Source organism: Podarcis gaigeae (assembly GCF_964106915.1).
Source record: "Podarcis gaigeae genome assembly, chromosome: 6".
In the NCBI taxonomy this organism is placed as follows: Eukaryota; Metazoa; Chordata; class Lepidosauria; order Squamata; family Lacertidae; genus Podarcis; species Podarcis gaigeae.
Window position 1 is genome coordinate 5,633,811 of NC_139682.1, and position 27,345 is coordinate 5,661,155.

The 27,345-nt window shown below is 43.2% G+C and overlaps 1 protein-coding gene across 1 annotated transcript in view; it reads right to left on the reverse strand.

Annotated features, from left to right (window-relative positions):
* Nucleotides 1-27,345, reverse strand: part of GMEB2 (glucocorticoid modulatory element binding protein 2) — a 263,449-nt gene that overhangs the window by 211,954 nt on the left and 24,150 nt on the right. The window lies entirely within an intron of this gene.

Here is a 27,345-nt window from a genome sequence, read left to right on the forward strand (position 1 = left end):
TGCACCAGCACCCTTGGCTAAAAGATGATGTCTCCAAAGGTCAAACTACACCTGATGGCTATTAAATGCCTTTGCATCTAACTGGCAGGTTTGTTTACATGCAGGTTGGATCAGCTACAGAGAAGGTGGGGACGGATTGTGAAGAAGATCAGACCAGGCATGGAGAGGGGATTTGATCCTTACCTACTGCATATCTTGGGGGAAATCCTTCCTTTGAAGCTAGTATTTGCGTTAAGAAAAGTCCTCCACTGGTACCACTAGGAGGGTTTTATTCCAAAGCAAGTGGACTATGTTGGTATTGCAGCTGGAATGTGCCTTCGGGTGAACTCGCCCCAGAGCACAGTCCAAACACAAAGTCTGCGTCTGCAAGATTTGTTTTCTTTGCAAAATCTCCTCTTTATGCATTCTCCTGCTAAATATACACATACTGCTGTTCCGTTAATTGGAGCCTGTTATTAAAGGTGTTCTGCATTTTTAGACTTAATCATTCAAGCATTGCAAACTTCTGGGTTTTTGAAAAATTATTGATAATATTAAATCCAGTTGTAGCATTTCTGGATTGGTTCAAAGTTAAAATGTACTGCTCAGAAATATACTGCTCAATCAACAAAAGCTTCTAAGCAGTTCACATATAACAATATAACATATCCATTCAAAGTACCAACAATATCAAACATTAAAGGTAAAGGTAAAGGTACCCCTGCCCGTACGGGCCAGTCTTGCCAGACTCTGGGGTTGTGCGCCCATCTCACTCAAGAGGCCAGGGGCCAGCGCTGTCCGAAGACACTTCCGGGTCACGTGGCCAGTGTGACATCGCTGCTCTGGCGCGCCAGAGCTGCACACGGAAACGCCGTTTACCTTCCCGCTAGAAAGTGGTCCCTATTTATCTACTTGCACCCGAGGGTGCTTTCAAACTGCTAGGTTGGCAGGCGCTGGGACCGAGCAACGGGAGCGCACCCCGCCGCGGGGATTCGAACCGCCGACCTTTCGATCGGCAAGCCCTAGGCGCTGAGGCTTTTACCCACAGCGCCACCCGCGTCCCTTGTATATCAAACATTAGATGCGTGCAAATTTGTCAAGGCATAAATAAAACCAGCACTTTATGAACAAATATGCATAATAAAACTGCATGTTTGTTAAAATTATTTGTCAGGGTCGATTTACCAGAGCAATTTTTTTAAAAACCAAAAACAATTCAGCGAAGAACCTGAATGAGCAGGAAGTTGCAGAGAGTAGGCTCTGCTCACTGAAGGACTGATTATTTGCAAGGAGGGTGCGGTTTTATGGGATTATTTCCAAATGCATGTAGCACATTGTTCTGCCAGCATTGTGGTATCAAAATTGCTATGTCATTTGCTGGCTGGGTTTCCAGGCAATGCGCCCACAGAAACACATGCTTTGGGATCTTGCTTCACACATCTCCATCCGAACTGCATTGTATGCATTTCAACCTCAGACTGAAGCACTCTGGGCAGTTATGCTGAATCATTTGGAATCATTTGAACAAAGCCAGATTGGATTGCTTAAGTAAAGAGATTCAAACTAATCTATCAGCTAACTTCCTGCTATATAATAATAATAATAAAAAAAATAAAAAAAATTATTTATATCCCGCCCTCCCCAGCCGAAGCCGGGCTCAGGGCGGCTAACAACACTAAAACAGTGCAACATTATATAAGGAGTCTCGCTGCGGCATTCTGCACCCCCTGGAGTTTCTGGGTCAGTCTCAAGGGCAGCCCCACATAGAGCGAGTTACAATAATCCAGTCTGGAGGTGACCGTCGCGTGGATAACAGTGGCTAGGTCAGGGCGAGAGAGGTAAGGAGCCAACTGCTTAGCTTGGCGGAGATGAAAAAATGCCGCCTTTGTTATAGCTGCAATCTGCGCCTCCATGGAGAGGGAGGTATCGAAGATTACACCCAAACTCTTAACGGACGGTGCTGGCACTAATTGCACCCCCGCAAGAGATGGGAGTTGCCCCCTCAATCCCATATTGTCCCGTCCCAGGCAGAGGACCTCTGTCTTGGAAGGATTTAACTTCAACCGGCTCCCACGTAACCATCCAGCCACAGCTTCCAAGCATCTGATCAGTATGTCTGGGGCCGAGTCAGGATGGCCATCCATCAACAGATAGAGTTGGGTGTCATCAGCATACTGATGGCAGCCCAGCCCAAAACTCCGGACAAGCTGGGCGAGGGGGCGCATAAAGATGTTAAAAAGCATCGGGGAGAGTATCACACCCTAGGGCACTCCACCCCAAGGAGTGGCAGGATGACAATTCCCCCCCAAGCACCACCCTCTGTCCCCGACCAGAGAGAAACGAGCAGAGCCAGGGGCATATTGCTCTGCTGCTGACTCACAAGCATGAGTTAGTAAGGATACTATTAAATCCATATATCCACTCCTAGTATCTGCAACCCTCCCACAAAAGGCGCCGGTGAGTAACATCACACACACGAAAAGTATTAGTCCTCATGAAAACACCAAGTCCACTCCACTGTGCCATATTTTGGTAAGCCAATTAACACATGTCATTAAACCCGCCCAGTTGACAAGTGACAGTGCTTGACTTCTTTGATGGCTGTCCAAGGTGGAAATTCATTCTCTACACAATCTATGCAGGCAACAGACAATACTGGGATTATCTAATACCCAGGGCTTGTGCTATTTAACAGGAGGGCGGGAATGGAAATGAGACATGATTACATGCCAGTGAAATTCCCCTCTTTGGTTTCTTTCTAAATTAGTCAAGTTGTGGTTTGTTTATTGTTTCAGTCTTCCCTCCTCCCTCGAGAAACCTGAGTGATTTTGCAGGCAGTATTGTAATTCCAGAGTCATAAGATTGCTTCCTTACTCATAATGAATGCGTGGACCTTTTGAAGCTGGGTTTCTAAAGCAGCACAGTGTATGCTTCCTGTCGCTAGCTGGGTTTCCTGCATTGCAGGGGGTTGTACCACTGTATGTGAAATATATCACATTTCAAAGACACTGCAGACTCTGCCACGCCATTTTTTCACTTGGTTGAGTGCCAAGGCCCCTTGGAATCTCGTCAAAGATTGGGGTGGCCAGTAGTAATATTTATCTGGCATTTGGAGGTTTAGGACAGGCATAGGCAAACTCGGCCCACCAGATGTTTTGGGCCTACAACTCCCATGATCCCAAGCCAGCAGGACCAGTGGTCAGGGATGATGGGAACTGTAGTCCCAAAACATCTGGAGGGCTGAGTTTGCCTATGCCTGGTTTAGGAGAACCTACTATCTGGGCTGAGTCACAGACCTTCCCTCCAACAATCTTGGTGCAAATTCCTACATACACATTGCATGGGGCCAATCATCCTTGGAATGGCAGGGGAAGGAAGATTTGATCTGCTCATCATCTGATACCCTGCAGGGGAAAAAGCAGGCAGGGAGATAAAGAGTATGAACTACATTTGATCAACAGTGACTCCGAAAAATTTCACACATCACTTGGGAAGACAGGCGAACGTATATCAGTGTACTGGAAGAAGCAAAGATCACCAGTGTTGAAGCAATGATTCTTCAACATCAACTTTGTTGGACTGGTCATGTTGTGCGGATGCCTGATTGTCGTCTTCCAAAGCAACTACTCTATTCCGAACTTAAAAATGGAAAGCATAATGCTGGTGGTCAACAAAAGAGGTTTGTTTCAAGGCAAATCTTTAAAAAATGTATTATTAAACACCGACAACTGGGAAACACTGGCCTGCGAGCGCTCCAGTTGGAGAACAGCCTTTACCAAAGGTGTCATGGGCTTTGAAGACACTCGAACTCAGGACGCAAGGGAGAAATGTGCTAAGAGGAAGGCCCGCTTGGCAAATCCACACTGTGATCAACTCCTGCCTGGGAACCAATGTCCCCACTGTGGAAGGACGTGTGGGTCCAGAATTGGCCTCCACAGTCACTTACGGACTCATTGTTAAAACAATGTTTAAGGAAGACAATCTTACTTGGCTACGAGTGATCGCCAAAGAAGAAGATGGGAGTTTCAGTTCAGCAATAACCCCACCTCTGGTATATCAGAAATGGCCGTGCACCTCTGACACCTCTGGCACAAAACCCCAGAATAGTTTAAAAGCAGCTATGTAATAACATTTACATAAGGTCAACAAACATAAGGTTTGTTTTTACATAAGGCCAACAAAGATCCGTATAGTAAAAGCTATGGTTTTCCCAGTAGTGATGTATGGAAGTGAGAACTGGACCATAAAGAAGGCTGATCGCCAAAGAATTGATGCTTTTGAATTCTGGTGCTGGAGGAGACTCTTGAGAGTCCCATGGACTGCAAGAAGATCAAACCTCTCCATTCTGGAGGAAATCAGCCCTGAGTGCTCACTGGAAGGACAGATCGTGAAGCTGAGGCTCCAAGACTTTGGCCACCTCATGAGAAGAGAAGACTCCCTGGAAAAGACCCTGATGTTGGGAAAGATGGAGGGCACAAGGAGAAGGGGACGACAGAGGAGGAGATGGTGGAACAGTGTTCTCGAAGTTACCAGCATGAGTTTGACCAAACTGCGGGAGGCAGTGGAAGACAGGAGTGCCTGGCGTGCTCTGGTCCAGGGGGTCACAAAGAGTCGGACATGACTAAACAACTAAACAACAACAACAATAACATTTAAAATATAAAAATCAACAATCAGTTCAAAACACACACCAACATTCTACATATCTGGCTAGGCTTGTCTAAGCAAAACTGCAGCAGACGCCAAAAAGAGCTGCCGCGTCACACTGTTGGCTCATGTCAAGTTTGTGAAAAGGATCTAGGAGTCTTGGTTGACCACAAACTTGACATGAGCCAACAGTGTGACGCGGCAGCTAAAAAAGCCAATGCAATTCTGGGCTGCATCAATAGGAGTATAGCATCTAGATCAAGGGAAGTAATAGTGCCACTGTATTCTGCTCTGGTCAGACCTCACCTGGAGTACTGTGTCCAGTTCTGGGCACCACAGTTCAAGAAGGACACTGACAAACTGGAACGTGTCCAGAGGAGGGCAACCAAAATGGTCAAAGGCCTGGAAACGATGCCTTATGAGGAACGGCTAAGGGAGCTGGGCATGTTTAGCCTGGAGAAGAGGAGGTTAAGGGGTGATATGATAGCCATGTTCAAATATATAAAAGGATGTCACATAGAGGAGGGAGAAAGGTTGTTTTCTGCTGCTCCAGAGAAGCGGACACGGAGCAATGGATCCAAACTACAAGAAAGAAGATTCCACCTAAACATTAAGAAGAACTTCCTGACAGTAAGAGCTGTTCGACAGTGGAATTTGCTGCCAAGGAGTGTGGTGGATGGAGTCTCCTTCTTTGGAGGTCTTTAAGCAGAGGCTTGACAACCATATGTCAGGAGTGCTCTGATGGTGTTTCCTGCTTGGCAGGGGGTTGGACTCGATGGCCCTTGTGGTCTCTTCCAACTCTAGGATTCTATGATTCTATGATTCTATGAAGAGTACAGTGAAGATTCCTGCCTGATGTCAATAGGCAGGAAGTTGCAGTTGTTATTCTAAGTTGTCTCTCTTTTAATGATTTGTGCTGCTGCTGCTGCTGCTGCTGCACCTGCACAGGTGTTTATGCTAAGGTCTCACCCCTGCACTAACTGCAGCTTCTGGAAGAACATTAGACCCAAGAAGTTGACCTAGATTTGGAGGGCTGAGTTGTTTGCCAGCATCTAATGGGGCTTTGGTTGCCACCTTTAACTGACATTCGTTTGCATTCTGGTTTCCTTCATTTCTTTATCGAAACCATCCACTTCCTCCCTTGGAGGAATATGACTTTCATGCTAGAAATGGTTAGATGTGGCTCAGCAAAAATGTTCATCGCGAGTTGACTAGTATTTTCTATTGAGTTTTGTATCACAAAGGTTGCTTAAGATTAGCGCTTAAGAACTGATGGGTTCAATGGGGCTTAGCAGTGATTTGGAGACAGGTCACACTCATGAGTGACATGGGACACATTGTGTGAATAATCCACCCATCCCTTTTCCCTGAGAGAACAGGGCATGTGATAGAGGCCTGTCAGTCACATGACATATAAAAGCCCACACAGGCACACAGCATTTAATTCCACTACATACCCTCCAACATTTCTCTGATGAAAATAGGGATGTCCTATTCCATTGCTGTTGTTATTCATACCCCGTCCATTTTACTGGGTTGCCACAGCCACACTGGGCGGCTTCCAACATATGCAACAACATATATATCTGTAAAATAAAACATTTAACATTCAAAAACTTCCCTATACAGGGCTGCCTTCAGATGTCTTCTAAAGGTTGCATAGTTACTTATCTCCTAGGCTAGAGGGTTGCATAACTCCATACCCTCCAACATTTCTTTGATGAAAAGAGGGACGTCCTAAGGAAAAGCAGGACATTCCAAGGTCAAAAATCTGAAGCTGGGATGGCGTCTGTAAATCCGGGAAAGCAGGGACACTTGGAGGGTCTGTCAGTATGGTATTCAGCGAAACAGGGATGGTCAAAGCCAGTGTGGTGTAGTGGTTATGAGCGGTAGACTCGTAATCTGGTGAACCGGGTTCGCTTCCCCGCTCCTCCACATGCAGCTGCTTGGGCTAGTAACACTTCTCTGAAGTCTCTTAGCCTCACTCACCTCACAGAGTGTTTGTTGTGGGGGAGGAAGGGAAAGGAGATTGTTAGCCACTTTGAGACTCCTTCAGGTAGTGATAAAGCGGGATATCAAATCCAAACTACTACTACTATTCTTCTTCTTCTTCTTCTTCTTCTTCTTCTTCTTCTTCTTCTTCTTCTTCTTCTTCTTCTTCTTCTTCTTCTCCTCTAGGGCCAGTGAGGGGGTGCATTAAACCGAAACTAAACCCTGACAAGGTGGAGGCATTTTGGGTACGTGGCAGGACTGTGCACTAGATTTGGCCGAAGCTTGAATGCCAAAGTGAATTAGGCAAATTTGGATGGGATCTGGTTTGGGTTGAGTCAGATCAAGACAGCCTCAGATTGGCTTGGGTTCAGTAGTCTCACCTGGAGGGACTGGGACGACAGGGCCTCTCATGCGAACGGTGCAGGGAACCAGCTATTATTATTATTATTATTATTATTATTATTATTATTTGTATGCCACCCATCTGACTGGGTTGCCCCAGGCACTCTGCTTCAGCAATATGCTCACCACAACAAAACAAACCACAGCTGGGCACCACTGTTTAAGAAGGACAAAGGTGAAGGTAAAGGACCCCTGACAGTTAAATCCAGTCACAGATGACTCTGGGATTGTGGCGCCCGCGCAACGGAACACTGAAACCAGAGCAGCACACGGAAACACCGTTTACCTTCCTGCCAGAGAGGTACCTATTTATCTACTTGCACTATTTGGCGTGCTTTTGAACTGCAAGTTTGGCAGGAGCTGGGACTGAGCAACAGGAGCTCACCCCGTCGCAGGGATTCGAACCGCCGACCTTCTGATCGGCAAGTCCAAGAGGCTCAATGGTTTAGACCACAGCGCCACCCGCGTCCCTTGTGTTAAGAAGGATAGTGATGGATATTTAAGGTTCTGCAGTACGCATGAAAAGGATCTCGGGGTCTTAGTAGACCACAAGCTTAACATGATGTGGCAGCTGCAGGAAATTAAAAAAGAAGCAAATGCAGTTCTCGGCTGCAGCAACAGAAATCAAATGTCCAGATCAAGGGAAGTAAAGGTACTGTTTATTCTGCCTTGGTCAGCTTCCACCTGGAGTGTCTAGTTCTAGGCACCGCCTTTTGCAAATATACTCTGGAGGTTTAGAAGAAACCCCAAAGCAGATTTAGGGGTATGCAGCAGGAGGTGTGGGGTGTGGGAAGCAGAAACTCTTGCGCTGATGGAATGAGTTAGTTGGATACCATCTTGATCCCTAACTTGGTATTCTGCATTGGCTGAGTTTATTATAACAGGAAGTTTTTCTGGGACGCCGCAACAATTTGCCTCCGTTTACATTTCCCGCTAGACATTCACCTCTTCCTGACTTTTATTTCTGCAACTCTGAGAAAATTCGTTTTTGCTAAGACAAAGAGCTTCACATTCTACAGAAAGTGGAACAATGAGTGCTCCGTTAATATAACTGGGATGCATGCTTTGTGGTTTAGAAACTACTCAGGAATGAGGCAGGAAACTGTTATGCAGTTAAGGAAGTTGTTTTTTATTTAAAATACTTGATGTGATTTGAAGTACTTCATTGTGGTGACACAAGTAGTATTTGTGATGCAGGAAATTCTGAAGGTTTCCACAAACAGGCAGTGCCAGTAAGAGACAAGCTGTCGAAAGGAGAATCTCAGCAGGTCTCCTGGACTGGCTGGACTCAGAGGAATGGTGGAAGGAGCCAGCTGGGGAACCCCCAAGGGGCGAAGGCTCAGAGCCAGGGGATTGGTGGTGGGGCAACAATGAGTGGTCAGTGGAAGAAGAGAGAGCAGACTTGGAGGAGGAGGTGTCGGAAGCTGAAGAGGTAACAGGGTTTAGTGAGCAGAGAGAGTCTGGGAGAAAGAAGTCCAGAACCAAAATCTGAAGCAGGAGAGGAGGGAGGCCAAGAAGCTGAGATGAGTCAAGCTGGTGAAGAAGCCAGGGTGTCTCCCCATCCTGCTGTGACAAGCTCCCCTACCCCTGGTCTCCCAGAGGTATGAAGAGGGAGGAGCAAAGGCAGGTGTGGCCACAGAGTCTCAGATTGCTTGGAAAGTGTGGGATGTGAAACACATAGCAGTCAAGTACAACATTCCTAGAAGGGACATGCTAGGAGATGCTTTGTACCAGCCAGGAGAAAACTTTCTGTTTCCTCCTGAGCTGGGACAAACTTCCTCTGCATGTGACTAGAGGGGATGTATGGCCTAATCTGGGGAAGAGGAGCACACCATCTTCTTTTGCTCCTCTCTTCTCCATTTTGTTTTTCTCTATCTGTGAGCAGAAGTGACTGCCTGTCTGCAGTCACTTGGGACTAACTCCCTTATGGGATAGTTCCACATGTATATATACCTTTAAGTCTGCCTTCAGGGATCTAACTGTGAACTGAATGAATGTGAGTAAACTACTTTTGTATTCACTTTAATAAGATTGTCGTGTATATTTTTTTTAAGAGGGACAAGAAGGGATCTTACCAGGAATCTTATATAGAGAGGTTCAGAAGAACCTGCAACAAGCAAACCGCTGTGCATTTAAAGGGGAATGTTTAAACTCTGCTAAGATATAGAACTTGCTACTGCAAGTTAGGAAGGATATCATTAAACAATATATCCTCTCCTGTCTCCCATAACATTCCCATAGAAAGGACCTGGGAGAGGAGGCAAGTTAGGCAGTTGTGGGAAGGAGGGACCTCCTTCAGCCTCCACAATTGCCTCATAGGAGCAAGATCTACAGAGAACAGTTGCTGCACTCATCAGACCTGGCACTCCAGAGCAGACCTTGTTTCTTCTAATAAAGAGTAAACTTCACTTACTCCATGTGATTTATTGCTGACCTGCCCTTGACATCCATTCCCGAGAGCACTTGACCAAGGAGAACGACTAATTTACTAAAGTTATTTAAAGGATTCCTAGCAGTCATTTGGAGTGCAAATGTTTCTGAAGCCGTGAACACATTTTTCTTCTTAAAAATATATATATTTATAAATGCAAACATAAATTGAGATTTGTTATGATGAATCCAAAAACAGCATAAAATAGCAATTGGACAGGAGATGAGTCAGCAAATGTCAAGGCAGATGAGTAAAATAGCAGGAAAAAAAAATATTAAGTTTGCAGCCAAGAAGGAAAACCAGATGTGCTCTTTTTAAAAATAATCAAAATCAGGACATTAAATAAGGTTTTGTGCATAAAATGTAGCAATGAGAGAGGTGGGCTTCTCTTGGGACAGAGCATTTCACATAAGGGGTTCCACAAGTGGAAAAGGACCTCTCCCCAGTTCTCTTACCTCAGAAGATGAGGATGTCTAGAATGACATCTTGGATGAAGCTTTAATGCTTAGGTGAGGGCTGAAACCCTCAAGAGCTTTTGCTAATCAGTGTAGACAATACTGCACTAAACTGATCAATGTTCTGGCTCAATATAATCCGTAAAAAGACCCCTGTGTTGTAATATGGACAAGCTGAACAAAATAACACAACACAATGGCCAATAACAATGGCACTAAACACTATTTATAGACTAATACAAATCATCAGAAATTACAACCAAAGTCTCTAAATCTTCTTCACCAGTCATGGTAGAATTCAAAAGTTCGATATATACATAATCTGTCACCAAATATTGCCAGAACAGAGTTTCCGGATAACCAGTCTGTTTCGTTCAATGCTTCATCAGCCAATCTTGATCAATTCTTCATCAGCCAGACTTGTAAGAATTAATATGAGAAGGATGCAGTTCAATTTCTTAACAAGCCAATCTTACATGTAAGTAAATATAAACACTAGAAAATACGCTCTGGGTCAGTGCTCGTATGATACTGTAGTTTAGTGCCATTGTTATTGGCCACCGTGTTGTGTTATTTTGTTCAGCTGGCTCAATATAAGGCAGCTTCCTATGTTCCTAGGCAGCCCATAATAAGAACATAAGGAGAAACCTGCAGCATCAGCCCAAAGGTTCCCATTTAGTCATCTGTTTAGTCATTCCCATTTAGTCATCCATTTAGAACATCCTGTTCTCACAGTGGTCCCCAATAGACCTAAAAGAAGCCAACAAGCAGAATCGAAGCACAAGAGCATCCTTCTCTCTCGAGGTCTCCAGCAACTGGGGTTCAGAAGCCTACTGCCTCCTTCAGACCCAGGCAGTGTTCTCAATGGTCAGGGATAATGAGGATTCATAGAATTGTAGAGTTGGAATGGGGCCCCAAGGGTCATCGAGTTTAACCATCAACATCTGGAGGGCATCACATTGGCTACCCATGACTTTGCATGTCTTGATTCCAGTGTGGTGTAGTGGTTAAGAGCGGTGGACTTGTAATCTGGTGTACTGGGTTCACGTCTCCGCTCCTCCACATGCAGCTGCTGGGTGACCTTGGGCCAGTCACACTTCTCTGAAGTCTCTCAGCCCCACTCACCTCACAGAGTGTTTGTTGTGAGGGAGGAAGGGAAAGGAGAATGTTAGCCGCTTTGAGACTCCTTCGGGTAGTGATAAAGCGGGATATCAAATCCAAACTACTACTACTACTACTACTACTACTACTACTACTACTACTACTACTCTTCTTCCTCCTCCTCTTCTTCTTCTTCTTCTTCTTCTTCTTCTTCTTCTTCTTCTTCTTCTTCTTCTTCTTCTTCCTCCTCCTCCTCCTCCTCCTCCTCCTCCTCCTCTCCTGGGCAGCAGTTTGAGCTCTGACCTGGACCAGGAGTGAAGATTATGGAAGGCCAACACTGGCTCTAGCCAGATCTTGTCCACCAAGACAGTTCTGAAAAGGCATCCCTAGAGCCCACAACTCATCTCGGGGTGAACGCTCCTCGACACTGGATCTTTTGTGCAGGCAATGAATCAGGTTGAATTGGAGAGATGAGGAGCTGGGTGTTGAGCCAGATGACCAATCCTTTAACCATCTCTGGAGAGAGGGTGTGACCTAGGGAGGAAAGTCTGGACTGAGAATAAGAGACCTCATTTGGTCTCCAGGCCTTGCTTCACTCGGAGCTCTCCGGGGTCCTGAAACATTTGTAAATGCTTTAAGCTGCATCACTCTCGTACAAGTCACCCATCGAGGTGACCAAGGCTATTTTGCTTCTAGATCAGAAACCACAATGAAATAAGAATGTCTGGAACTGAGCTTCCCCACCATTACCACCCCATGATGGGCCCTAGAGTGGGACCTGACTTGCATTCAGTCAGATGTAGCCCACATCTGCCTTTGTTTCCCTATTGCGGTGCCATAAACCCCAGCTCCCTGGTGTATGAATGGTCTGGCAGAGCTGGAGTCAGTGGGAGGATGTTGGAAGTGATAGAGTCCAGTGTCTGGGTCAAACTCAGTGCTCCACAGGGTTTCAGCGGGAGCACCAGTCATGTGGAATGGAAACCCCCTCAGAGCCATTCAGAATCCGTCTACTCACAAACTGATCCACCCATGACGAATGAATTCTCAAGAATTTCCCCATCATCTCTCTGCCTGGTCGAGAACGTCAGGTCTAGGGCATGACCCCGAGTCTACATTTGAGCTGCTGACTTTGGATTTAGAAAGCATCATGGCTCTCACAGCATTCATGGACTGCTGAGGGAACTTGAGGTTGTGGTTGATGACTCCCTGAAGATGTTGACCCAGTGTGTGGCTCCTGGGGGTGGGGAGGCTGCCACTGGTGAAAAGTAAAGGGTCAGTATGTCACAATGCCTTTGTGCACATCTATCACACAACCACACTTCTGGTCACATCACCTTGAACAGGATACCACAGAGCTGGGAAAGGTTCAGAAGAGGGCAACCAAATGGATCAAGGCAGTCAGAACAACTCCTTTATGAGGCAAGTTACAAGGTTTGGAGTTTGGGGGAGCTGAAAGTAAGGAGGGCCAAAGTGCTATGAATGAATAGAAATCGAATGAATGAATGGATATCCCACCGTTTTCCCTAAATGAATGAATGAATGAATGAATGATATCCCACCGTTTTCCCTGAATGAATGAATGAATGAATGATATCCCACCATTTTCCATGAATGAATGAATGATATCCCGTTTTCTCTGAATGAATGAATGAATGAATGATATCCCACCATTTTCCATGAATGAATGAATGAATGAATGAATGAATGAATGAATGAATGATATCCCACCGTTTTCCCTGAATGAATGAGTGAGTGAACGATATCCCACCGTTTTCCCTGACAGGAACTCAAGGCAGCCTACAGCTAAAATTTTATTTCCATTTACTGTAGCTATTGAAGGTGTTGTACATGATCCCTTCCCTCACACATTTTTTCTCCTCACAACAATCTTGTAATTGTCTCAAGATGGTCATGCGAGGTTTTTGGGAAACTGGGATTCGAACCTGTTAAGATTTCAATGCGTTGCTGTGTTCATTGGGCAGGCGGAATGGGGGCAACGCAGAGCTCAAACGATGATCCTTGGCAGTGAAACAGGAATGCTGGAAGTGTGTAACCTCTTGAGAGTTCCAGAGGGCAAAAGCACCACAACTTGAATTTTCTGAGCTTCACTGTGTGGAGACTACAGAGCGGTGTGTATTGGAATTGCATTTAGAAGTCCGGTTCTGTACTTCCCTCTGCACTATCACCTCAATCTCACCAAACAGGTGGGGAGGCTGTGGTTCACCTCAGGTACCAAAATGTCTTAGGCCGGCACAGAAATACAATCAATCCATCCCTTCCTTGCCCCCCCCCCAATGGTTAGCACAACACAGAGCTCCCCAGGGTTCTTTCCAGGGGACAATGAGCTGCCTATGCTATGACTGAGCTTTTAGTCATGCCAGCCGGACCCCACAGAAGCTCCTCAGAAACCACTTATGATGTATCATCGACTCAGGCAACAGGGCCAGGAAAATAATAATAATAATAATAATAATAATAATAATAATAATAATAATAATAAATTTATTCCCCAGCCGCTCTGGGTGGCTTCCAACAAAATACAATAAATACAATAAAACATTGAACATTAAAAACTTCTCTAAACAGGGCTGCCTTCAGATGTCTTCTAAAAGTCAGATAGTTGTTTATTTCCTTGACATCTGATGGGAGGGCATTCCACAGGGCGGGCACCTCTACCGAGAAGGCCCTCTGTCTGGTTCCCTGTAACCTCACTTCTCGCAATGAGGGAACCGCCAGAAGGCCCTCGGAGCTGGACCTCAGTGTCCAGGCAGAACGATGGGGATGGAGATGCTCCTTCAGATATATTGAGCCGAGACTGTTTAGGAAAGATCAGAGAGAGGACATTTCCCCATCCTCAGGCCCCATCTCTTCATCTTGGTCTAATTATTTGCTCCAGGAAGCAGGCAATCATCATTTGGACCCTGTTCTCTTCGAGTTTGCTCTGAATCACACAATGAGATATTCTCAAGATCTGAAGAGCTTTCCTCATCCTACTTTGAGTTTGCAATATAGATCCCGTGGAAGTAAACAGGCTGGTTTCTGTGCTGGTATATGAGGAAGAAGACTCATCTCTTCCCCAGCCAGCTTGGAAATACATCAAACTGCCAGTGTTTGTTTATTACTGGTCAAATTATTCCCACAAGGTCTCTCTTTCTCGCTAGCAACAAATAAAATCCAGGCAAGAGTTATTAAGCAGATTGCAGTCAACGACTTATTTAACTATAGTATCTTTGAATAATTGATGTTTTTTGTATTAAATCTTACCTTTTCAATATGTAAGTTCTATATACGTGGGGAAATCCAGCCAGATGGGCAGGGTATAATTAATAAAATTATCACCATCATGCGGTTTACGTAGTATTTTAAAGACATAGGTTTTATGTATGAGACTAGGTAGCAGTGTGATTTTATGGAGCATATTGAACTGTTGGGTTCTGTACCATACTTATCTAATATGTGAATGACCTATGACCCAAACATTTATAAACTACATGAAACATGAAATTTGCTTCTTCTTATTATTTAAACAGATTGTTGTTGAGACATCGAAACCTCTCTGGGGTCACTTTGTAATGGGAAACAGTGTACAAAACTTTCAGAGAAATAAATCATGTATTCCAGAACAGTTTGTGGCTTACTCTTGCTAACATCCTTTCTATAGCAACAGAAAAGGAAGCTGTCCAAAAAACTTGCTTCTATATGGGGTCTGCCTTAGACCAACGTTCCCCTAGCTGGTGCCCTCCACCTCTTTGAACTACAACTCCCACCAGTCTAATCCATCAATGGCTCAGCGGACTGAGGCTGTTGTAGTACAAAACAGCTGTATAAAAGCAAGCTTTATGTATAGTTTCATTTTCTGTAACTGTAAGCGGAGCGGAGCTTGCTAGACAGATACTTATCATAATGGGCACGTCAGATATCACCTGGTGAGCAAAGACCACCAGATGATATTACGCATATTTTACACAGAAGCGAGCCCTGCCAAGCCCCAGGTGAATTTACTCCTACGTGTTTTGAGATAAGATACGAGGTTAGATAAAGACATCTGGCGCTGAAACAATTCATTTCCAGGAATATGCAAGCCACAAGCTTGCAACACGCACGTTCGCAAATGGAACTGGCAGCAAAATGTTCCCGCATACCAGTGCTTTTTTCCTGGGGGGACGCATACCCCTAAACATTTTGTGAATCTAAGTTTGGCCTCCTTGAGGGGCAGTATTTCAATAGGAGTAGGAAAATGAGAGTACCCCTAAACATTTTTTAAAGAAACATAAAGCACTGCCCCATGCCCTCAGGCCCTAGAAGACTCAGACAGCAAGGTGCGGCAGCCTCAGGGAGTTGTTTTCAACTGATACACTAATGTTCATTGTCTGTGCTTCAGATTGAAATACTTTATTGTCACTTGTACAACTTGTATACAGTGAGATTACATGAGGACCCCCCACTTAGCTCTCTTAGTCTTAATTCCCCTTGTTTACTGAACCACACCCACCAAACCCGAAAGTCAGTTGCCCTGTTGTTATCTTTTCATTCAACAGCCCACGGATAGAAGCTGTTCTTTACCCTGTTGGTGTGACTAATCCTGCTTCTCTATCTTCTGCCTGAGGGCCGGCCAAAGTGTGAATCAACCCTGAGAATTTTCCTCACTCTCCTGAGGCAACGTTCTTCCGCTATTTCATCCAGCGGATTCACGGGACAGCCCATAATATCTTGTGCTGTATTCACCACCCTCTGTAGGCACTTCCTATCAGTTGATGTCAAACCAGTGTACCACACCGTAATGCAGTATGAAACGACACTTTCTATTGTGGGCTGGTAGAAGATCATCAAATGTTGATTGACATCGTTCTTCCGCAATACTCTGAGGAGATGGAGTCTCTCTTGGGCTTTCTTAACCACCTGGATTGTAATGATTTTCCAAGTAAGGTCTTCACTGAGATAAACTCCTAGGAATTTAAAGGAAGGGACTCTCTCCACACAGCCCTCCCTGATATACAGCGGAGCTAGTTCTCCTCTCTTCCTCCGAAAGTCCAACACCATCTCCTTTGTCTTGCTGATATTAAGGTGCAAGTTGTTCCCTAGGCACCATGTAGATATTTTTTGGACCTCCCCTCTATACGCTGATTCATCTCCACCTGTTATTAAACCCATTATGGTGGTGTCATCTGCAAACTCTGTTCAATGTTCTGTGCTTCAGGTGCTGTTAGTCATAGATTTTAGCTGATAAAACTTGCACAATCTGGAAGAAGTCTAGTTTCCCCACCACCACCTCTTTCGGTTTCACTGCCATCAGCATTCTGTAAGGACGCAGGGGGTTATCAGTCCATTGTTATGGTTAATTTTATTTTTGTTTAAAGACTTCACTGAGTAACTAAAACATTTTACAGCATGGTAGAACAAAGAACCAAGGGGCAACTTGCCATTATTGCTCCGTAATGCGTATGTGACTTTGGAACGTAAGACGGTTCAATCCAAGAATAGCCATGAGAATGGGAAGTTGTGGTGGATTTATTTATTTTTAAAGGAACAGCTACACACTTCTGCAAACCTTGAGAGTTTCCCACCCAAACAGTAACAACTTCCTTGCTTTTGTATAGCTGTTTCACTGTTAGAAAGCTTCCCCCTCCTAGTGGAAGTTCCTGAGATGACTCAGTTAATTAGAAGGAAGGAATGTAATGGTTCCTTTTGTGCCTTCGGGAAATATAAACCTAATAAAATCCTATGCCCTTTTAAAGTGTGGGGGTTTTGGGGGGTGTTATTGGATAGTTGTTTTTATTTTGATTACGTATTTTGTGGTTTTATATTTTGATTTTGTTCTGTGAACAGCCCTGAGACCTCCGGGTATAGGGCGGATATAAATTGAATAAACAATGATAATAATAAAATAATAGTAAAATAAAAGGTGCCCTTTCTTCCAACCTGCTTTGCATTTCAAGGAATTACTGGTTTAATTCATCAGATCACTATTAATTATCAGATGAGTCATGAGGACAGCCATCGATGGCTTCGGATGGTTGGTCTACTCTATTGGGCTTCCAGGGCAGGAAATGGATTGAGAATACCAAATCTCCTGTATACAAACCATGCGTTCCATGTAGCAATGAGCTAAATCTACCAAAGTAAGAATTCACTAATAGACCAAACACTTTCTTTCTTTCTTCCTTTCTTCCTTTCTTTCTATTATTAAGGATGTCCAGATTTTCATCAGAGAAATCTTGTAGAGTATGAAATTTTTAGTGGCTTTAAAAGGAGATTTTCTACGCTCATAACAGGAGCTATTAAGTAAATACCTATCTTGAGGGACAGTGCAGCTGCGAGGAATTCATGGTGAGCAATTCATCGGCACATGACTCGTCTGGGTGAAATCAGATCCATGGTGTGAGCCAGGAGGGGAATTTCTTAAGTTCTTAAGATACATATTGCTCTGATCCACACCTACAAAGATCTATTTGTGGACTAGAAAATGAAACGAAAAGAGTCGTAGCAGTGTAAACAAGCCCTGCCCGGTTTCCTTGAATTCAGGACCGACAGCCTGGGATGGGAAGTATGCACACGTTCCACCTGTTTATCAGGACTTGGGCAGGCCACCTGAAGAAAGTGAAAGTCTCCCATCTCCTAGTGGGTGTTTGTAGATCTGATTCGAGGCTCAGGACTGCTTATGATCAGCCAGGCAGGCAGGCAAAGGAGATGATCTGCTGTCTCCCCAAATTAATGATCATAGCTGTCAACTTACAGATTTGAAAATAAGGGACCAGCAGCCTCGAAAATAAGGGATCAGCAGCCAAAATAAGGGATCAACAATTACTTTGATAAAATACATATTTTGTTGCGTGCAAATGACTTTAGATACCTATTAGGTCCATAAATTACCATATAGCACATATTCAACATAAAAAAGCAACAATTTGTTATTGACAAAGGACAGCTGGACATAGAAAGGGCCCCATTACCTTCAGTAACATATTTAAGGGACATCATCAATAAGCGACAGCAGCGGGACATGGCGCTGGGATAAGGGACTGTCCCACCAAATAAGGGACGCTTGACAGCTATGTTAATGATACAAGCAGGGGATGCTTTCCAGGCATGTTGGGGGCTCATTCATTTCCCTCCCACACCTCCCATCCACTTATTCCGCTTGCTCACAGATCAGCAGGTGAGTCATTTGCCCCCTTCCAGCAACGCACCCTTCCTTCACCCCAGGCTCCTGCGGTGCGTGCTTCGTGCCAACGTCTGCTTACCTTCTCCAGCAACTCCACCCTTTTCCTGTAGGCTCAAAAGATCTCTGGGTGGCGGCGATACAGCTCTCTCCTTCCCTGTTTCTTGCTTCTCACAGCCAGAGTTGATTCCAGGTCACTCACATTTTACAGGAGGGCCTTGGGTTCCAGGGGTCCATGAAGATGTGGATAAGGCCAGGAACAGCTCCCTGCCCCCATCCCAAACCTGCAATGTGGAGGGCTGCTTGCCTGGCTTTGGCAAAGAGGCAGAAGGATTTGTAATGCCGGCAGAGCCCTTGTGCCACTTTCCAAAAGTCGGGGAAGCCCACCATCGCAGCTTTGTGCAGGTGAGTGGGTGGAAATAAATAAATGCAGAGTGGCTTTCCGCTGCTCTCCATTTATATATTTATTCTCCCAACCCATGCAAAGCTGCGACCGTGAAAGTTAAATACAGTGGTACCATTAGTTAAGGAGTTGATTCGTTCCAGGGTGCCGTTCGCAGGCCGAAAAGTCCGCAATTAGAGCACCACTTCTGCGCATGCGCGAGACGCGCAGAGCACTTCTGCGCATGCGCAGAAACCCATAAGAATACACTTCCAGGTTTGCCGCGTTTGTATCCTGAAAAAATGCAACTGGAGACTGACGTAACGAGGTATGACTGTAATCGCAAGATGCCTTTGGTTTCAAGACAGGCAAAAAGAACGGTTTTAGTTATGAGATCTCAAGATTTCAAAAAGATTTGTTAGAAAACTATAAAATTACTGTCAAAAATGTATAAATTGCTCTTGGAATGAAAGATGAACAGGTTAAATCAGTAATGATACACTGGGCAAGGGGTTTGGGGCATAATATTCAACTTTCAGTTTGGGAAAACAGACTTGAAATTCTTGGCATGTTGTACGGTGAAATAAAACTATATGAAAATGATGTTCCGGCGGTATTTGACTCCTAGTAAGTTAGCAAAGATGTATAAAGCAAGTACCAATACCTGCTGGAAATGTAAAGAAAGAGAATTTCCTGAGAATGCTCAGGGGATTGAATCTATCTCAGCACCTACTTCTGTCCCTATTATCACAGTACCATTGAGAGTGTCTTAACCTATAGTATATTATTGTGGTATGGGAGCAGCTCTGAAATGGATAAAAAAGCTTTACAGAGAATAATTAAAATTGCCCAGAATGTTATTGGGCTCCAACTACCAACCCTGGATGAGATCTTCACGTCTCGCAGCTTGAAGAAGTCACACAATATCCTGAGAGATCCCACCCATCCTGCTCACAACCTCTTTGAACTGTTGCCTTCGGGCAGAAGATACAGGACAATGAAAACACGAACCACACGCCTTCTGAATAGTTTCTATCCAAGAGCTCTGATTGCACTAAATAATGATCTCAGGGCCAGTTGTAAGAAATAGCAAGCAGTGAGTAGTAAGGAATGAGATAGGTTTTAGGTTATGCTATGCTTCTAATAGGTTATGTTATATTCTGGATTATGTTATGTTCTAATAGATTATGTCTGAATAGGATGAGAGTGTTGGAGATACGTGCAAATGTGTATGTGAATCCGGTCTTGGGTGTTTGATTTTCGTTGTTGTGTATACTGTGTATATACGGACAATGACAATAAATTTATCTATCTATCATATGTGGTGGTCATGTAAGCCTTCTGGGAAATGATATATAATGAATTGAAAAAAATGTTTAAAATAACTTCTGTAAAAAAAACCAGAAGTTTTTTTATTAGGAATTTTATTAGGAGCACAAAATACTTTTCATGTATGCGACAACACGGATGCTACTAGCCCAAAGATGGAAAGAAGAAAGAGTCCCTATCAGAGAAGAATGGCAAATCAAGCTGTTGGACTACGTCGAAATGGCAAAACTGACCGGAAAGCTCAGGAACCAAGAAGACAAAAACTTTAAGAAAGAATGGGGAAAAAATGATAATTTATTTAGGAGACCACTGTAAGCAGATGAAAACATTAGCAGGATTTTAATGTCGCTTGTAATGTAACAAACATTTTGGGCAATATGTACAGATACGAAACATTGATTAGGAAGTAAGATAAAGTTGAAAATATTGACAGTAAGACCCATGGAAGGGATGGTGGGAAGTCTTGAGAGTCAGAGAAATCTCTATATAGGGATGTGCATTTGGTATTGTTATAAATTTACATTTGTAAAACCAAATAAAAACTATTTCAAAAAAAGAAAGAAAAGCACAAGATGCGAGTGAGCTGGATCAAAAGCAGGCTTGAGATCCAATTCATTTCCGTTCCTTAAAGTTTGACGGCCTTGGGGCAGTTGCTGTCTCCCGGCACATCCCACTTCACAGCTATGAATGTGATGAGCGTGGACGTATGACTAACACAACCTGATTAAACCATTATCTTTTTAAACCCCAGAATGGGGTTTAACAAGTTTCTACTTCCTCCTACATTTTAATCATTTCTGTGTGCAAGGTCGATTGTGCTCAGCCGTGAATCAGCTTATACACATTTCCTTTGGAACACTGCTTCATACATTCCAGAACTGAATCCTGGAAGAACATAAAACCTCTGCCCCACTTCGAGTGACAAATACTCACATAGTTATGGAGGATGCAGACCCTTTGGATTCCTTCCAATCAGGATTCAGGCTCATCATGGGACTGAAACTGCCTTGGTCGCACTGGTCGGTGATCTCCAGCGGGCTAGGGACAAAGGTGAGAGCTGTTTCCTAGTTCTGCTGGATCTCTCAGTGGCCTTTGATACAATCGACCATAACATCCTTCTGGACCGTCTAGAGGGTCCAGAAGGATGTGCATAAAACCGTTGCAACACCTGTTAACATTGCCAGAGGTGCACGGCCCCTTCTGATATACAGTGGTACCTCGGGTTAAGTACTTAATTCGTTCCGGAGGTCCGTTCTTAACCTGAAACTGTTCTTAACCTGAAGCACCACTTTAGCGAATGGGGCCTCCAGCTGCCGCCACCGCACAATTTCTGTTCTCACCCTGAAGCAAAGTTCTTAACCCGAGGTACTATTTCTGGGTTAGTGGAGTCTGTAACCTGAAGCGTATGTAACCTGAAGTGTATGTAACCCAAGGTACCACTGTACCAGAGGTGGGATTGTTGCCTAACTGCAACTCCTATCTTCTTTGGCGATCAATTGTAGCCAAGTAAGATTGTCTTCCTTAAACACGGTTTTAACAATGAGTCCGTAAGTGACCGCAGAGGCCAATTCTGGACCCAAACGTCCTTCCACAGTGGGGACATTGGTTCCCGGGCGGGAGTTGATCACGGTGTGGATTTGCCAAGCGTGCCTTCCTCTTAGCATGTTTCTCCCTTGCTTCCTGAGTTCGAGTGCCTTCAAAGCCCATGACACCTTTGGGAAAGGCTGTTCTCCAACTGGAGCGCTCACAGACCAGTGTTTCCCTGTTGTCAGTGTTTATACTACATTTTTAAAGATTTGCCTTGAGACAGTCTTTAAACCTCTTTTGTTGACCACCAGCATTACGCTTTCCATTTTAAAGTTCGGAATAGAGTAGTTGCTTTGGAAGACGATCATCAGGCACCCCGCACAACATGACCAGTCCAACAAAGTTGATGTTGAAGAATCATTGCTTCAACACTGGTGATCTTTGCTTCTTCCAGTTCACTGATATTAGTCTTCCCAAGCGATGGGTGTCAGAGACACCCTTGATGGAATCTTTTGAGAAGTTGGAGATGGCGTTTGTAAGTGGTCCATGTTTCACAAGAATACAGCAAGGTTGGTAGTACAACAGCTTTGTAAACAAGCATTTTGGTTTTCCTGTGAATGTCCTGGTCCTCAAACACTCTGCACTTCAGCTTGCTGGGGATAATGGGAGTTGTGGTTCAGCAACATCTAGAGGGCCAAAGGTATCCCCTGTGAGAAATCGTAAGGATCGGTCCTGGAGGTGCTCTTGAACATGATTAGAGGAGACCGGTTGGTGGAAGGAATTCAGGTCGGAGCGAAACAGTATAAACTTAAAGCATTTGCAGATGACCTAGTTTTGACCCTACAGGAGCCAGAGTCTAGTACGAAAAGGGTATTACAATTGATTCAGGAGTTTGTTCGGGTGGCGGGATTTAAACTTAACAAGCAGAAAACTAAGGTTTTGGGGGAAAATTTGACACCTTTAGAATCAGAAAGGTTTCAGAAAGAGACAGAGTTAAATGTGGTTAAAAAAGTAAGATACCTAGGGGTAAACATAACAGCGAAGAATATGAGTCTATTTAAGGATAACTATGAAAAGTGTTGGTCTGAAATTAAAAGGGATTTAGAAGTTTGGTCAAGATTGAAACTTTCCTTGTCAGGACGAATTGCTGTTATAAAGATGAATGTATTGCCAAAAATGCTGTTTTTATTCCAGACTTTACAGATTGTGGATAAAATGGAGTGTTTTGGGAGGTGGCAAAGAGATATCTCCAAATTTGTCTGGCAGGGCAAAAAGCCCAGAATTAAGTTTAAGATACTAACTGATGCTAAAGAAAGAGGGGGCTTTGCCCTGCCAGACTTAAAGCTGTACTATGAATCAGCAGCTTTCTGCTGGTTGAAAGATTGGCTGCTTCTTGAAAACACTGATGTTTTAGATTTGGAAGGATTTAACGTTTTGGATGGCATGCATATTTGTGGTATGACAAGGTTAAAATTCATAAGGCTTTCAAGAACCATATTGTCAGGAAAGCAGTGTTCAATGTCTGGATAAAATATAAAGACTTATTGGAAAATAAGGCCCCAAGGTGGTTATCACCAATGGAAGCTAAGGCCCGGAAAAGACTCAATATGGAGGCCAAATGGCCGAAATATTGGGAAATAATAGAAAAAGATGGAGATAATTGGAGGTTGCAGAGTTTGGAGAAATTAAAAGATAAAGTGAGAGATTGGTTACATTATGCTCAGATCAAAGAAGTTTTTAAGTTGGATAAAAAGATAGGATTCCAGGTGGAAAAATCAAAGTTAGAAACGGAATTGTTAGAACCTAAGACTAAGGTACTTTCAAGAATGTATAATTTGCTGCTAAAATGGAACACACAAGATGAAACGGTTAAATCGGCTATGATAAAATGGGCACAGGACATAGGGTATAATAATATGTTTGCTGACTGGGAAAGGTTATGGACCACCGGTTTGAAATTCATGGCATGTAATGCCTTGAAAGAAAATATTATGAAAATGATATATAGGTGGTACATGACCCCAGTCAAGCTTGCAAAAATATACCATTTGTCTGATAATAAATGTTGGAAATGTAAAGAAACTGAAGGAACATTCTTTCACCTCTGGTGGACCTGCCCTAGAGTTAAGGCTTTCTGGGAAATGATATATAATGAGTTGAAAAAGGTATTTAAGTATACCTTCCCTAAGGAACCAGAGGCCTTTCTTTTGGGCATCGTCGGCCAGAGGGTGTTAAAGAAGGACCGAACATTTTTTATGTATGCAACAACAGCAGCAAGGATACTTGTCGCTAAATACTGGAAAACCCAAGATTTGCCCACACTGGAAGAATGGCAGATGCAACTGATAGACTATATGGAGCTTGCAGAAATGACTGGCAGAATCCGAGACCTGGGAGAAGAAGTTGTGGAGGAGGACTGGAAGAAATTTAAGGACTATTTACAAAAATATTGTAAATTGTATGAATGTTAAGAAAGATGTAAGATTATCAACAATATGGCACCAATAAGTTAGTTAAAGGGAATATGAAGATAAATGAAAATATAAGAAAAGATAAATTTTGGATAAATATTATGTTAAAATTAAGCTTTTAAGGTCTGGGTTAAATTATCTAAAATTAGGGATACAATATCAGAAAATTATAATATAAGAATTGAAACAAGGTGATAAATTGCTGGGTAAAGTTCGAAAATTTGGAACGCAGGAACGAGGGATGCGAGGAAGTCCAAAGAAGTGAAGAAAATGTGGATATTGGAAAAATTATATGTTATGTTGTTTGTTTTTTCTATTGTACTAAGAAAAACTTTAATAAATATTTATTAAAAAAAAAAGAGAAATCGTAAGGATCTAGGAAAGGGCCTAGATTGCCTGGGAAGGTATTTCCCTTCTGCTGCACAGAGAGCCTTGCAGGCTTCCAGTAATTTAGAGGGACCAATAGACCCACATGCTCACTTGATTGGCAGCAGGCAGCAAGGCTGCAATCAGCTGCTTACTGGCCAACTGGGCTCATGTCTTCCCTTCAACATCTTCTCTCTCTTTAAATTTTTTATTTCTACTTTTCAAGTTTATACATTTCACTAATTTTACCAGCGTTTTGACATTTCAAAAGTTGACTTCTCCCCCCCCCCCTTTCTGCAGTTCCTTAAATTTATTTTTAATATCTTCTGCATATCCAAATTCATTTAATTTGCTCATTTAATTATCTACTTTAAATATATACACATATGAAACTGCAGGTTATTACAATAACCCTGTTCTTATTTGTTTACAATTTATCTGTAAATATTCAACAAACCATTTCCATTCTTTTATTTTAAAATTTGTTATCCTGATTTCTTATTCTTCCAGTAAGTTTTGCCATTTTTGCGTATTCCATAAGTTTCTGCGTCCATCCTTCCTTTGCTGGGACTTTTTTGGGCGAGTAGCATTCTTGCCACTGTAGTCACATACATGAATAAATGTCTATACAGTTTAGGTAGTTCTGCCCCTATAATTCCCAAAAGAAAAGCTGCTTGTTTATTTACAAAGGTTATTTTAAACATCCTTTTCATTTCATTATATATCATTTCCCAGTAAGCTTTAACCTTACTACAAGACCACCACATATGATAAAAAGAACCTTCTTTCTCTTTACATTTCCAGCAGTTATTTGATTTAGATTTATACATTTTTGCCAATTTACTCGGTGCTAGATACCAAAGATATATCATTTTCATATCATTTTCTCTTAGACAATAACACGCTGTAAATTTTATATCCATATTACACAATCGCTCCCATGCCTCCATGTCTATATTGTGACCGATATCTATGGCCCAATGTATCACTGAGGATTTTATTGCTCATCCTCTGTCTCCCGTTCCAGTAATATTTTATACATTTTACACAGCACTTTTACATGACATTCCTGCATCGTCTTTGTTGGCTATATGCAGTATGGTAGCGCTGCAGAGAGCTTGCTGGGGAGACCATGCATCAAAAAGGGACTCAAAAATAACTTAAACAAGGTTTTAATAAGAAAAACAAAAACTCCTTTTACACTAAATACATTAACAACAAACCAGACCCAACCACCAACCCATCCCCCAGGGTAATGGGAGAGCTAGGTGGGGCTCCTTATATACTACACCCAAATGCTGACACACCTTAATCAATACAACTCAGCAGCACCTGCTATGTTTCACAGCTGTAAAGCTGGGTCTCGTTATTTTGCTCTGGCCCCTTAAAGACATACACATCGGGTGGAACAATGATGAACCTTTACATTTAAAGAAACCATTCAAGTCTTCTCTTGGAAGCATATAGAATGCTTTCCTTCGCCAAGAGCTATTCCTCTCCTGGGCCCTGATCTCACCAATGACTTTCTTTTCCGTCTTGTTCTCTCCACCAACCTCTTCCCTTACTACAAATAAATTCCAAAGGTTTTTTAAAAGTCAAAACTTGGCAGGGGGGGAAATCTGCTTTTCAACTATGCATAATTTTCATTAGAGAAAGAAGGGTGTGTAGCGTTGCTGGGAAACCTTACTCAGCCAATTTCGAGAGAAATATTGATGAAGAAAAAAACGAACGCCTTGCGGCCCACCCTCTTCTCGCAATCCAGCTGGAGGTCACTCAATTTGGGCTTCTTGCGATACTACAAAAACGAGGCTCTCGGCAGAACCAAGCCTGTGTTCTAAGCATGAATGCGTGTACAAATTACTGGAAAAAATATTTGGAACAGCAAATCCGCTTCAGAGTAGGGTTCAAAAATACTAGGTTGAGTCCGAACAGGTTTCGACATTTCATGAGAGGAATATTTATAAAAATATGAATCATACCGTATCCAAATCAGTAATTTGGATCTGAGCAAATAGAATTATGGCAGGTGCTTGTTGAGTCACCTGGAAAACGTAACCCACAGCTGACAAAACAGGAGTAGCAGAGGCTTTAGGTCAGAAAAGTCACCGATAGCAGGGGAAAAACCAAAAGAAGCAAGCACTATGTTGTAGCAGAGACCACCAACGCCTTGGCTGCACCTCTCCTTGAACTCATCCACCCCAGCTGGTCATTAAAGAGCTGGCAACCAGGAGGTTAAACCTGAGTTTGCTTCTATCCCTCCTCCTCCCCAACCCATTTTCCTTGTGTGCCGTGTGTTTTGAAAAATTATTATTATTATTGTAAGCCTGAAGGCAAGGACTTGTCTTGTTTGTATTGATCTGTATTAAGCTGCCGTGGGAGCTGTTTCTTTTTTGCGGAAGAGCAGGATAAAGACAATTTAAACGCTCTTTATTTATAAGGTAATTTCTAGGCCCCCTCTCCCTGCATCATCTGATGCTTTCAGGGTGGGTTGCAGTGGAGTAAAACCACAATTTATGAAAGCAGATACAGTGGTACCTCGGGTTAAGAACTTAATTCGTTGCGGAGGTCCGTTCTTAACTTGAAACTGTTCTTAACCTGAAGCACAACTTTAGCTAATGGGGCCGCCACCGCACAATTTCTGTTCTCATCCTGAAGCAAAGTTCTTAACCCGAGGTACTATTTCTGGGTTAGTGGAGTCTATAACCTGAAGCGTATGTAACCTTAAGTGTATGTAACCCGAGGTACCACTGTACAGAATTTGGGTGGGCGGGCAGCGGGAACAGTCAGAGCTACAATCACAGCAACTACCTACTCTGGAAGAATGGCAGACAAAGGTGATTGACTTTATGGGACTGGCAGAGATGACCGGCAGAATCCGCGACCAGGGGAAAAAGACAGTGGAAGAAGACTGGAAGAAATTTAAAATGTATCTCAAAAATTGTTGTAAAATTGAGGAGGGTTAGATGTCAAGGGGTAAGAAGTAGAGAATTACAGCTGTAACTAATAAATTAAGGAAAACTTAATGAAAGGGAATTAAATGGATAAATGGATTGACGGGTTGCTAAAAAATTGTAAAATAAGGATGCAGTGAAAGGGAGGTATGG